This window comes from Rhinolophus sinicus, linkage group LG12, assembly GCF_036562045.2.
Source record: "Rhinolophus sinicus isolate RSC01 linkage group LG12, ASM3656204v1, whole genome shotgun sequence".
NCBI classification, from domain to species: Eukaryota; Metazoa; Chordata; class Mammalia; order Chiroptera; family Rhinolophidae; genus Rhinolophus; species Rhinolophus sinicus.
Window position 1 is genome coordinate 27,779,367 of NC_133761.1, and position 15,229 is coordinate 27,794,595.

At 32.2% G+C, this 15,229-nt stretch overlaps 1 protein-coding gene across 42 annotated transcripts in view; it reads right to left on the minus strand.

Annotated features, from left to right (window-relative positions):
• RIMS2 (regulating synaptic membrane exocytosis 2) overlaps nucleotides 1-15,229 on the minus strand; it is a 592,512-nt gene that overhangs the window by 385,192 nt on the left and 192,091 nt on the right. The gene's annotated exons all lie outside the window — the stretch shown is intronic.

Sequence of the window (15,229 nt, forward strand, 5' to 3'; positions counted from 1 at the left end):
TACACATACAAAATTATAAGTATATACATATGTGTACACATATATGAAATTATTTATTACAACAGCGTTTGTAATAGCAAAAAATTTTTGGCAATGACCTAAGTGTGCATCATTAGGGACTAAACAATTTTGACACATCCATTAAAAATAATGAAGCACATTCATTATGTCCTGGTAAAGACAAAAATATCTCCAACATGTTATTAAATGAAAAAAGAAAAATAGAAAACTATATATATATATGCTGTCATTTTAAAGGAATAAATATACTATATGCGTATATAAGTGTGTGTGTACACACGAATACACGCACGTTTGCGAATTCTGACAATTAAGTTCTCGAACTCATCCTAGGAAAGGTGCTACATACCTCATTGCTGAATATCACTATGGTCACCTTCGAATTACTCCCCTTGGGAAACCATGCACTGACGCCAGCGCCTAGTCCACCCTTCAAAGCAATTTTGGAATTCATTTTCTGTAATGGCCATCAGACCTGTCATCGTATTACCCTTGATGTCCTGAATGTCATCCAAATATCTTTCTTTCAATATTTCCTTTATCTTCAGGTAAAGAAAGAAGTCATTGGGGGCCAGATCAGGTGAGTAGGGAGGGTGTTCCAATACAGTTATTTGTTTACTGGCTATAAACTCCCTCACAGACAGTACTGTGGGAGCTGGTGCATTGTCGTGATGCAAGAGCCATGAATTGTTGGCGTAAAGTTCTGGTCGTCTAACTTTTTCACGCAGCCTTTTCAGCATTTCCAAATAGTAAACTTGGTTAACTGTCCAGTTGGTACAAATTAATAATGAATAATCCCTCTGATAGTAAAAAAAAAAAGTTAGCAACATTGTCGCAACAAGTTTGCGAACTTATTTATCAGACCTCATTGTCCTATATTTGCAGAGAATATCTATAAAAAATACATAGAAGCACAAATAGTAACAGTAGTTGCAGAATAAAAGGAAACTGAGTGGCTAAGGTATGGAGTAGGGATATAGAATGGGGGTGATAATACACAGAAGAAAAATACTCCTTAAAGCACAAGAAAATCCTTCATCATGAGCTCAGAGGTCTAAAATTTACTCCAAAAACAAGAATTCAAAAAATGATGCAAATTTTAAAATTGGGATAATTATAGAACAAAATCTTAAACCATATGTTAAATCAGCATAGTGATTTTTTAAGTAGCTATCAAAGCCATCTCTATATGTATAATACTATTAATAAGTCATTTTGAACAAAATAACTTTGAACATACTGATAGAGAAAAAATTAATTTAATCAAATTTTACTAAAGTATGTACTTTTCATGTTATTTCATTTTTTAACTTCTAACCTATGAAGATGGGTTAATAACTTTTCAAAAATATCAAAGTCGTGGTAAGCTTTAATACCAGAAAAGAAAGGATACTTCAGAATTATCATATGCTATGAATGAGTTCAAAAGTTGTTACTCATGCCTCTGCACTCAGTTTAAGAAGCATGAAACAAAGTACTATTTTTAGCCAGTGTGATTTATTTATGGTCCATTGGCAAGCTCAATCTTGACATTTAGTGTCAGACCAAAATGCATACAGCCCATCTTAAAACTCTTTTATATATGTGCCATCATACAGTCCAATGGTGAGATATTTTAAGAGTTTTCAAATGGCAAATTTATACTCATGTTCTATCTCTACTTTAAGATAACCAGTTCAATATGTGTTACTGGACCTTGACGGTATTTTCATAGCAAAGTTCTGTTTCTTGACTACTGAATCTCTCTATATAGCTTTTATTTATATTAACATATATGAATTCCCAAGATAAAACAATACATATGCCAATAATGTACTGATTTTCAATATGAAGACTACTACAAAATTCCTTTCATTCATTTATTCAACAGATTTCTATTGATGGTCATTTTCCCCACCTTTTCCCCACTGAACAGTGAAAACGATTTTGGCGAGACATGTTCTCGGAGAGACACAATAGAACTGAGCAACAGAGATAAGATACTGAGACAGAGTTCACAGTATTTGAGTCCATAACTCCCATTGTTCCTAAGGTTTATCCTCATTCTTTTCCTGGAGGTCTGTCAGACATGCCAATATCCTTATAATTCATCCCCTTTTTTCCTGAAGATATTCTATTATTCCATTCATTCAGTATTTCAACAACTATTCGATGAGCACCACTATGTATCAATTACTGTGCAAAGTGCTAGGAATACATTGATGAAGATACACCTGATTCTTGCATCATGAAATTTGACTCCTCCCTTACTTTTGTAGAGAAATTTTTCAACGTCTTATAACTGATGAGCACTGCTTTTAAAATAGTTTTTAAAATGTCAGCACTTACTGATGCAATAAAGTTCTTCTGCTAATGGAGCCAATAATTTACTTTTTGAGCACACACACTCAAAAACTTGGAATTAAATCTGACTAAAATTAATTTTAAAAAACTGTCATTTTGTGTAAAACCAAAGTCAGGCTTCACAGAGTAATATGTAAAATACACGTTCTGTGTCTCTAACTATTACTTTGTCATATTTGGGTCTTCTTAAAATAACTTTACTAACTTTTGAAATAGATGTTGCTTCTTCACCATATAAATTTTTTTAATTCATGTGTTCAGTGACTATGAGCCCCCTAGTGGATGGCAAATGAAACAAAAATTTTGTTCAAGTTACACAATTGGTAAAAACACATTTTACTTTTAAGCACCTTGCTGATGAAATATTCATTGCAAAGTTTTTTAATTTCCAAACAATAAGTACATAAATAGTTGTAGGTTTACACTATAGAGTAAACGACAATACCACTGCAGAAGAAACATCCAGACTACTTTCTATACATTCTACAAGATTTTTCAGCCTCTATTTCCTACACGTATTTCTCATACACCTAATCTATAATTGCCAAAATCTCCCACAAGCCTTGCTTTCTGCATCTCAATTGCTAAGGAATGAGCCATAAAAAAATTGGGATATACATCAAAGGGAAAAATGGGGCAACAATGTCAAATACTTCTCCCACCACCACCACAGACCTTTTGATCACATGTCGTTTTGTCAGCAAATGCCTTGCATCCTATCCTTAAGAAAGAAATATTAGCTACTTTGTGTCCAAAAAGTTAAAGAAAATATGGATTATTGCTGATTGTTTCAGATGAGAACTCGGTTCACTGCACATACATCCCACACAGAATGAAACCATGTCAGGAGCGCTAAGTACGAAGTGCAGACCTACCAAACTCAACCCAGCTTATTTTAATGGAATTCTTAATAAAACATGTCATATAAAAAAATCCAGGACAAATGCCAACCTACGCAGGCTGCCAGCAGAGCAAGTGTAAACTGGGAGTGTCCTGGGAAAGCTGGCACATATAGTTTAATTCATTTGAAAATAAGAATAAAGATTCCCTTTTTCACCAAAATATTGACATTAAAACTATTAAAATTATTTATTCCAAGGGTACACTCAAGAAGTATCTGACTTCTACACAGTCAAACCAATTATGATAATATATGAAACATCTTTTTTTTAAAAAAAAGACATACTTCGTCTTTCAGAGCTCATATCATATTCTTAAAAATAAAGAAGCCTCGTAAGTGTTGGCTATCTGAGAACATGTCATTATACATCTTCAAGTCTGATTGATTATTCTGCCAATAAAAGACAAAGATGCTAAGAAATGACATCAGTCACGTCAAAAAAAATTAGTACTACAGTTTTCACTCATTCATTTATTGCACCAAGCATTTATTAAAGGTGCATAAATAACGAAGTGGCACCAAATATGCAGCCATCTCTGTTACCTTTTCATCTGATATTCTAAAAGGTATTAAGAAGAACTATCTAGGAATAAAGGTTATTAGGCCACTTGCTTCCAAGTTACTAAGATTCTTTTTTTTTTCTCCTAAGGCAACCATCACAGTTTTATCTTTTCTAGTTCCTTAGCACTTTAAAATTGAATCTCTCTTAAATATTCTTTGATTCTTTTTAAAAGTATTTCCCCTTACATCTTTTTATCTTCTTTCTCTCATCTTCACATTATTTTTCCCTCACCCCATATCTCAGATAACCATTTTGAAAAAGTCTCGTGAGGATTATGTCACTGTTTCATAGGACAGCTCATAGAAATAGGCTACATATGTGTAGTCTATAAGTCATTTGTAATCCACACATAATGAATTACAAATACCACTGGTTTGGTTCTAGGTCTACTACGAGCATTCTATAAAAATAGCATTTGAATCTATTGAAAAGAGCCAATGATGAAAGGTTGATCACAAAGAAAAATTCATTATTTTTAATCCAATTTCACAATAAATGTTAAACATTTAGTATCAATAAAATTTCAATGAAACCAGCAATTTCAAAACATATGAGAGTGGATCTTAAAAGCTGTGATCACAATAAAAACAAATCGTAACTATGTGGGGTGATGGATAATAACTAAACGTATTGTGGTAATCATGTCATAATATGATATACATATATATTTTGTACAAACGTGTTGTACAAACTAATGTAATATTATGTCAATTATCTCAATAAAATTAGAAAAACATTTTTAAAGTATAAAAATGTTTAATGTAGCAATTATGCACAAAATTATCTTTTAATTTTTATTAAAATATAATTTACATTCAGTAAAAAGTATACAAATCTTAGGTGTAACACTACAATAGCTACTGGCAAATATATACCACTAGTAATTCATAACCCTGTCAAGATACAGAATATTTCCATCACTCCAAAAAGTTCCCTCAACAAAAGCATTGTTATGACTTCTTGCACTATAGATTTCTTTTGTCTCTTTTTGAACTTCATATAAATGGAGTCATACAATATGTACTCTTTTGTGTCTGACTTCTTTCATTCAGCATAGTGGTTTTGGGACTTATTCATGTTTCTGGGCACGTAAACAGTTCTCTCATTTTATTAACGAATAATACCTTTATTTGAATATATCACAATTTGTTTATCCATTTTCCTAGTTGATAGACATTGGAAGTTTCCATTTTGGGACTAGTAAGGATAAAGCTGTTATCAACATTATTATACAAGTATTTTTGTAGACATACAACTTCATTTTTCTTAGGTATACACCTAGCGGTAGAATTACTGAGTCACAGGAAAGTGCACATTTCCTTTTATGAGAAACTTTCTAATATTTTTCCAATATGCCTGTACAGTTGGACATTTTACACTCTCACTTGCAAAGTATTAGAGGTTCACTTGCTCTGAATTTTAACAAATGTTAAGTGATAGCAGGTTTTTCTGTTGTTGTTTGAAATTGTAACCTTCCTAGTGGGTGCATCGAAGTATTTCACTATAGTCTTGATTTGCATCTCCATAAAGGACTAAAGACATAGTCCATTTTTTTCTTGTGTTTATTAGTTATCTGTGTATTTTCTCTCATGCATTTTTTTTTCCACTTTTTGGGTTATATTTATTTGTAAAATGTTCTTTATATTCTTTTTAAGCTATATGCATTGCATGTATTTTCTCTTGAAATATAACTTGCTGAAACATTTTCTTAGAATCTTTGGATGAGCAAAAGTTTTATTTTGATGGCGTCTAATTTGTTATTTTCTTCCTTTTATGATTAGTGCTTTCTCTGTGTGTCTAAGACATCACTGCCTACTCTATAGTCATGAAGGTAGACTCCTCTAAAGCTTTGTAGTTTTAGCCTAAACTTCCCACAGTCACCACAATTTTCTTCCATATTTTCTTCTAGAAGTTTTATACCTTTACCTTTTACCTTTAGAGCTATGATCCATTTCATTTTTTTTTTAATATGGTAAAAAGTAAACTTCAAACTTCATTTTTTAGTTCCAGTAGCATTTGCTGAAAAGACTGCCCTTTCTCTAATGAACTGCCTTTGCACCTTTGCAAAAATTAGTTGCCAATATATCAGTGGGTTTATATAGAAACATTCCATTCTGTTTCATTGATCTATTTGTCTGTCTTTATGCTAATATCATACTGTTTTAATTACTGCAGATTTATATTATCTTCAAATAGGTAGCATTAGGCTTCTAAATTCTGTTATTTTTGAAAGCTACTTTAGTAATTCCAAATATTTCTGTACAGATTTTAGTATCTATCTGTATATATGGGTCAATTGAGGGGGGAAATGACATCTTAACAACACTGAATCTTTTAATCCATGAATATAGTTTATCTCTTCGTTTATTCACAACTTCCTTTCTTTCATCAATGTTTCGTTGTTTTCATTATACAGACCCCATGCATATTTTGTTAGATTTATACCTAAGTATTTCAATTTGTTGATGCTAGTATAAATGTATTTCATATTTTGAATGCTCTCACAAACGATATTTTTAAATCTCCATTTCAAAGATGTTTATTGTTATATTTAGAAATACAAATGGCTAGCTGATATTCACTTTATATCCTGCAACCTCACTAAGCTTACTAGTAGTTCTGATAGCATTTTTATAGACTCCTTTAATTTTCTATATAAACAATCATGTTCTCTGTAAATAAAGTATTATTTTTCCTTTTCAATCTAGACACCTATTTTATATTTTATATTTATCTATCTATCTATCTATCTATCTATCTATCTATCTATCTACCTACCTACCTATCTATGTATCTACATTTCACTGACCAGAAACTCCACTACAATGTTGAATAAAAGTAGTAAAAATGGGCATCCTTGTTCCACTTTTTATCTAAGGGGAAAGTATTCGGTCTTTCCCTATTTAGTGTGATGTTAGCTGAAGGTCATCAAAGATGTCTTTGATTAGGTTGAGGAAATTCCTTTCTATCTTAGTATGCTGAGAGTATTTATTAAAAGTGGATGCTGGAGTTTGTCAAATGATTTTTCTGTATCTATTAAAATGATAATATGATTTTTCTAATTGGTTAAAATGATGAATTATTATGATTTTTCAAATGTTAAACTAACTCTACATTCCTGGAATAAAGCCCACTTGGTCATGCTCTTTATTGTTTTTATATATTTACGGATTCAACTTGCTAAATTTGTTTTTGCATCTGTACTTATGAGGGCTGTTGATCTGTAGTTTGTTTGTTTCCTTATAATATCTTCAGTTTTGGTGTCAGGATAGTGTTGGCTAAAAGAAGGAGTAGAGAAATATTCCTTCCTCTTTAATTTTCCAGAACAATTTATGTAGAAATGGCATTATTTCTTTCTTAAAACATTGTTAGAATTTACTAGTGATGCCATCAGGTTTCTAGTTTTATTTACGGGAAGGTTTTTAACCACAAATACAATTTATTTAGTACATATAATACTATTAAAGTTATTCATTTCTTCTTGACTAAGCTTAGGTAATTTGTGTCTTTCAAGGAATTTGTCCAGTTCATCTTGCTTCTTTATTTTATAGGCATAAAGTTTTTCAAAATATTTCCTTGTTAGCATTCTAATATCATTCAATCAGTGGTGATGTTATCTCTCATGTTCATGATATAGGTAATTTGTATCTTCTCTTTCTTTTCCTGATTTGTGTGACTACAGGCTTAACAATTTTATTGATCTTCTCAAAGAATCAGCTTTTGGTTTCATTGTTTCTATTTTCTAGTTCACTGATTTCTGCTTTAATTATTATTGTTTCCTTTATTCTGCTTGCTTGGATTTAATTTGCTTTTCTAAGTTTCTTAAGGTGAAAGCTGAAAATCAATGTTTTGAGACCTTTCTCATTTTCTAATATACTCGTAGGTGTCTATTGCTATAAATTCTGTCCTAATTACTGCTTTAGTGCACTCTACAAATTCAGATGTTGTGTTTTCATTTTAATGAAAGTTATGTTCTTTTTTTATTTCTTCTTTGATCTGTATGTTATTTAAAAGTATATTAATTAGCTTTCAAACACTGGGGTTTTCCAGAGGTCTTTCTGCTACTGATTTCTAATTTAACTCCATTTTAATCAAAGAACATATTTTTTTATTACTTGGATTTCTTTCAATTTAATGAGGCTTGTTAAATGGCCAGAATGTGGTCTATCTTGGTAATTACTGCCCTGTTTACCCCCAAATAAGAATGAATATTCCACTACTGTTTGGTGGATTGTTCTATAAACATCAATTAGTTCAAGTCTACAATATCTTTGCTGATCTTCTGCCTACTTATTCTATCAGTTACAGAGAAAAGGATATTGAAATCTCCGATTTTAATTGTGGATTTGTCTATTTCTTTTTTAGTTTTATTAGTTTTTGCTTCACATATAGACATACATGTTTAGGATTTTTATGTCTTCTTGATTAACTGACCACTTTATCCTTAGGAACTAACATTTTTATTCCTATCGTTTGCTCTGAAATCTGAATATAACCAGATAATGAGTAGTATTAGTATAGTATATCTTTATCTTTTTCATTCTTTTACTTTCATATGTTTTGTCTTTATATTTAAAGTGTGTTTCTTGTAGACAGTATATTGTTGAGTCTTTCTTTAGTACCAATCTGATAATCTGTGCCTTAAACAAACTATATTTAAATTAATTATCAATATGGTTGATTTTTTAATCAATTTTACTCACTTTCTATTTGTCTGATGTGTTCTTTGTTCTCTCCCCCCCTTTGTTGATTTATTAGCTATACCTCTTTGTTTTGTTATTTTAGGGTTTATAACACATCTTTAACATATCATAGTCCCTCTTCAAACAATACTTCAATACTTTACCATTTCATGTTTGTATAAGAACATTGCAATTGTGTACTTCCATTTCTCCCATCCACACTTTATGCCATTGTTGTATATTTTATTTCACATATGGTATAAACCCCATAATACTTTGTTATTTTATTTAAACAGTCAATTATCTTCTAAAGATATTTAGAATAAGAATAAAGACTATATATAAAAAATTATAAATTACTCATGTAGTTATCATTTCCATAGCTCTTCATTTCTTGATGTAGATAAATATTTCCATCTGGTATAATTTTCCTTCTGCCTGAAGGACTCTGTTTAACATTTCCTATAGTGTAGTTATACTGGTGATGAATTTTTCCTGTATTTTTTGTCTAAAAAAGTCATTATATGGCCTTCATTTTTAAAACATATTTTAACTGGGTATAGAATACTGGTTGATGGCTTGTTTTCCTTTTTATCTTTCGGTACCTTAAAGGTGTTTGCTCCGTTCTTGTCTCTCTTGCATTGTTTCCAACATAAAACCTGCTGTCATCTTTATCTTTGTAAACATGTCTGTGTAAACATGTCTTCCTTCTCTGGCTGATTTTAAGATTGCTTCTTTATCCTTATTTTAAGCAATTTGATTATAGAGTTCCTTGGTGCAGTTTTCTTCATATTTCCTATGTTTGGAGTTTAAAGAGCTTCTTGGTTTTGAGTTTCCACGAAATTTGAAAAAATCTTGACCATTATTTCTTCAAAATTTTCTTAGTACTCTCCATGTTCTTCTCCCCTTCAAGGACCCCAAGTACATGTATATTAAATACTTGATCTTGTTCTATAGCTCCTGATGTTCTTTTACTTCTTAAATTATTTTATTCATTTTTTTATTCTGTTTCATTTTGGATCATTTCTATTCATTTGTCTTCAAATTCATTAATTTTTTCTTCTGTAGTACCTAATCTTCCACTATTCCCATCAAGTGTATTTTTCACTTCAGATATTATAATTCTCATCTCTAGAAGTTCAATTTAAGTGTTTATTTTTATATCTTACATATCTCTACTTAATTTTATGAATTATATAGCATATAATTATGATAACTATTTTAATGTTCTTGCCTGCTTATTCTAAAGTCTGTGTCACTTCTGGGTTGGTGTACAATGTTTGATTACTTTCTCATATTGATTATGTTTTCCTGTTGTTTTGTATGCTTGTTATTTTTTATTAGATGCCAAACATCATGAAATTTTATCTTGTTGGGCACTGGATATTTTTGTATTCCTATAAATCTCCTTGAACTTTGTCTGGGAGGTAATTAAATTACTTGAAAACAGTGTAATCCTTTCAGATCTTGCTTTTATGATTTGTTATTCTGTCCCAGAGCAGTGTTCAGTTTAGCATTAATTATTCCCCACTGCTGAAGCAAGACTTTCCAAAATACTCTACCCAGTATTCCAGGAATCTTGAGGTTTTCTATTCTGGCTTTTGGGAACACTATTCTTGGTCCTGTGTGAATGCAGGCCAGTGTTCCCTCTAATCATTTTGGCTGATTCTTTCCCTGGCCTCAAGTAGTTTCTTCACGTGCACTAATCATCACTCCACTGAATACACACAAGGAGAAACCTCTGCAAATCTCCAGGATATCTTGCTGGTCAGCTCTCTCCTTCTGGTACTCTGTCTAGCAAACTCCAGCTGCCTTCATCTCCAGAACCCCTCAAAACTGTCTCCTCAACTCATGAAGAATTCTGGGCTCTGTCTATAACCCTCTCCCTATGCAAGAGCCTAGAAATTCTCTCAAAGCAATATGCTAGGGCAATCACTTGATTAATTTCCCACCTCTCAGGTATCACTCTCCTTTGTTGCCTGATGTCCCATTTCTTAAAAACCATTGTTTCAACATTGTCGGTTTCTTCAAATGTTCAGGCAGAAGGGTACATCCAGGCCCTATTACCCCACCCATACTGGAAACAAAAGTTTTAAGCATATATTTTAATTATTACTTCAATTAATCAAATGTCACAAACGTATTTGGAAGGTCATATGTAACAGACAATAAAAAAATGATGGTGATTATCAAACTCTTAAATATGTGTTATACTTAACTTACCTTAAAACTTTACATTTCAGATCCAAGATAATCACTTTATATTTTTGTTACTCTCATCATCACTTACCTGGTAGCATTTTTCACCATCTAACAAAATGCACTGCGATGTAATTGAGTCATACAACTTTTTTTTTTTCAGTTTTCCACTCTTGCCTCATTAACATTCCAGACAAAATAGCAATGAAGGCTCTCAGTACTTTCATTAAATGTCATTATTTAAGCAATAAAATGTAGAAAAAATACTTAAGAATCTGTAATGCCTATCAAATATTATTTCTTTGTAGCTATGCTTCTTAAAATGCTTCACAGTCCACTAGAACCAAGGAACTCTGTTACTTTTTCCTATCATTGTTAATTTTTGTTTCACAATAGAATAAGAAAATAGGGGAAAACAGAATAATAAATATTCCACAGTAATATAATAATAAGATCAGAGTCAAATGTCTGCGAAATATATTCATTTTTAAACATGAATCATGATTAAATTATTTCAGCCATGTGGTAACAAGTAATCTCTATAATGAAATTCAAAAAAATTGTTAAATAAATAAATTACAATAGTTATTATAATATGAATAAAGATAATTCTCTATTAATTGAACACAATACTATCAGTTATAGGGCAGGAAAAAGAATAATGGAAGAGAATGCTTTCAAGTTTATACCATGAAAGAGGACCTTAAAATACAACATAAAAAAGAATTTTGGAACTGAAAGTGTTAAAACAAATATTTTGTAACATCCCCTTTACTACCCTGAAAATGAAATCCAGAGATAAAATATTCTAACATAATGTATACCGTGTTTCCCAGAAAATAAGACCTAGCCGGACAATCAGCTCTAATGCGTCTTTTGGAGCAAAAGTTAATATAAGACCCGATTTCATATTATATAAGACCGGGTCTCATATTATAGTAAAATAAGGCTGGGTCTTATATTAATTTTTGCTCCAAAAGACGCATTAGAGGTGACTGTCCAGCTAGGTCTTATTTTCGGGGAAACAAGGTGTGTGTGTGTGTGTGTGTGTGTGTGTGTGTGTGTGTGTGTATTCCTAACTGTATAATATAGGGTTGAAATAAATAAATAATTTAATGCTAAAAAATAATTTACTAAAAAATAAAATATATTTAAGTAAATGATCAGACACAATAACCCTAGAAGTCACAATAAAGTAGTCAGATGCTTGCAACTACATGAATGTAGTCAACCAGCCACCAGGTAGCTGACTTCCACCTCTGTCCCCCGATCAATGTGTCAGAACAGTATACTCAAATGTGGAATTATGTTGCCTCTAAGAACCACAAAATTTCACTAAGTGTTCTGCCTCTTCGTGGTAGTACTACAGAGGACAACTGCCACTGAGCTATTGCAACATAGTTTTGTTTCCTTCCATAATATATTTCTAGATGCCTTTGTGCCTTGCTACTGTTCTGCACTATCAGTATTAATATCGTGTGGGAGTTAGTTGGAAATACAGATTCATGGGTCCTCCCTCAGAAAGGCTGAGAAACCCCTGGCCACTCCTAGGAAACATCGTAAGGAGAGAAATGCAAATTGCACATTTGAAAAAATGATTATTTTAAAACTTATTTTGAAATAAAAAACCATATTTGAAAATCTCAAACAATATTTTATGTCTAAGTTGATAAACATCTGCCATTTTTATAAATAAATGAATTAAGTAAATATTCATTAACTCAAAGCTATGGCCTAGGGCCAACTTGCTATTCTTTCACTCATTAAATACTAAAGGTCTATGTATAAAGCAACCGTGAGAGAAGTAAAAAGTCATAAAACAGGTCACAACTACTGTAGCATGTAGCTAAAGATTAAACTAAAGCTCCTTAAGAGAAGGAAACGTAATACACTTTTCTATCTCTCAAATATAGTTCTAGGTCCATAGAGATTTAAATTTAATTGAACCAAAATTTCTCCTTTTGAGGCCATTGGTTTCTGAATGGTATGGAAGAAACAAATTACTAGTAATACTTTAAAGTTATATTCCTTATAAGTAGCTCCATTTCACTGTCCAACTTAAATACTGCTAGAAGACCCATTCTGGTAAAAAAGAAGAGAGACGTGAAACAAAGAGAGAGAGGGAGGGAGGAAGATGTGGAAATGGGGGTTGGGGGCATAAGGAGAAGGGAAGAGGGATGGGGGAAGGGAATAAGAAAACAGATTTAACTGAAATTATTTAAATAGTAAAAGAAAATAAACAAAGAACGGAGAAATTTCAATAGCACTAAGAGAATTAACAACATACCCTCTAGGGCAGGAATTGCCAAACTTTTCTATAAAGGGTCAGAGAGTAAATATTTTAGGTTAGGAGGCCCATATGGTCTTTTGTAACTATTCAAATCTGGAGTTGTAGTTGAGAGTAGCCATAGACAATAAATAAATGAATAGGTATGGCTGTGTTCCAATAAAACTTTATTTACAAAAAACAGAGGGGAAGGCAGATTTGGCCTCAGAGACATAGTTTGCTGATCCCCCTCCCCTAGGGGAAAGAATTCAAAGGGTCCCTAGATACATGCCTAATAAAGTACTATAGAAACTGCATTTAAAAATAAAACAAATGCTTTTTGCTTATGATAAGGGAACTGAATTATTTTGAAAGAGAAAGTATCTTCCAAATAAAAGTTTATATAATTGATTCCATTTTCTAGGCCTAACTACCAAATTTTATATTAAACTCTAACTTCTTCCCCGACTAAAAATAATTACTATAAACAAAAGAAGCTATTGGTTTGACTTATGTGAGATTCAGAAAGGAAGGATATAATTACAGGATACATTGCATAATTAAAGTATACATTTACTAGTAATGGCAGCCAAAGGCACCAGGTAAAATAAAAAGAAAAAAAGGAACTACTACATCTAGGGTCAGATTGTACTGTTTACTCAGGTTAGTATTTTGTCAATCAAAGAAGGATTAACAGATAATAATGGAGGAAATACATTTCTCATTATCACCTTCTTCAAAGATGAGAACTATCTTTCTAGTTCCCTACAATGATGAATTAATTACTCATAAATTTATTGAATTTATTGTTAATGTCCACAACTTCTTTATGATATGCATTCTAAAACTTAATAATCTATTACGTGACCCAGTGTTTTAGTATTTCCTTTCATTCTTCCTAAACCTACCTTTCCAACCTCTAAAGGAGACTATCTCATGCACCTGTCTAGTTTTTGAAGAATGAGGGTATGTTCCCATTATCTATTTTATTAAGTCATTCATTCATTTAAAATCCTAGCTCCATTGGTTAACAGCATTTTTTTCATCCATGTTCACATACCTCAGCCATTACAGTTGCCATTTTACAGACTTTCTTGATTTCTAAAGAACTCGTGTAGCAGACACGACTACTGTCCCAACCAACACTGCCTCATCAGTCACCATATACCTGCACAGTCGTGTCTTGTTATTGTATTTGTAGAACTCTGCCTGAGTGCTTTCTCTGGCCAGTGAGTTCCAGAGTTAACAACCCCCAGGAACAGCCCTAGACCAATAACAACAGAGGGTTATGGATAAATACCCCCAGCTTCTGCCGATCATGTGGATACCCTGTTTCCCAGAAGTCCCAGTAAGATTGAGATACAATTGCCAAAAGAGGTAAGTTGCTGTTGAATGCACCCATTATTGTGTTCCTTCTCTTAACTGAATTATTTTCTACTTCCCTACAGGTGGTTTCTGTGATTACCTTCCAAATTAACTATCTGCAATCAATCCTTCATGTGCTTAAGTTAGTTCTCAAAGATAGTCTTCTTACCTTAAAATTCTTGGATTCCTGAGATTCTGCACTGAGATGTGTTCATAGTACTCCAGCCATGATATCACTTGTTTTGTCCAAAGATAGGATTACATTGTCTATTTCACTTTTGCTAGTTTTCAAAAAAAAACTGGTATAGCCAACATTTTATTATTCTGCCAAAACATTAGCAACACATCTGTGTGATGGCTTTAGGCACCATCTGAAGTGACTCCCAGTTTTCTTATCTACTATAACTGACTGCTCAGAACCCACCGTCCTATAAATACAATTTAGATGCGTTTTTCCACAAATATATGACTTTATACTTGTTCACATAGAAATGTATCTGCCACTTCCGGACAATACACAGAGTGTCAACGAGGATTTTCTAAAAATTTTTAGTTATAAAAGAGAAATATGGAATAGAAAAATAATATTCCCATGAAATTTTTTCATTCTCCTCCTTCGAGAGGTAGGAAATATAAGAACCATAAACATTGTTTTTAACAGTCTAACACTTTGAACATTGAGAAGGCCATAAAATTGTGCCAAAATAGTAATAATAGAGTTAGCCCAAGGATACATTAAACTCATAACCTTTTCATCTGTATTTACCTGCTTGGAAAGCCACTTCATCCTTCAGCCCCAGGTAGACTCTTTAGAGGCATCATTAACCTTCCCCATTCTCTCACATCCCACTTCCAGTTAGTCCCATCAATTCAACATCTCTAATGTGTCT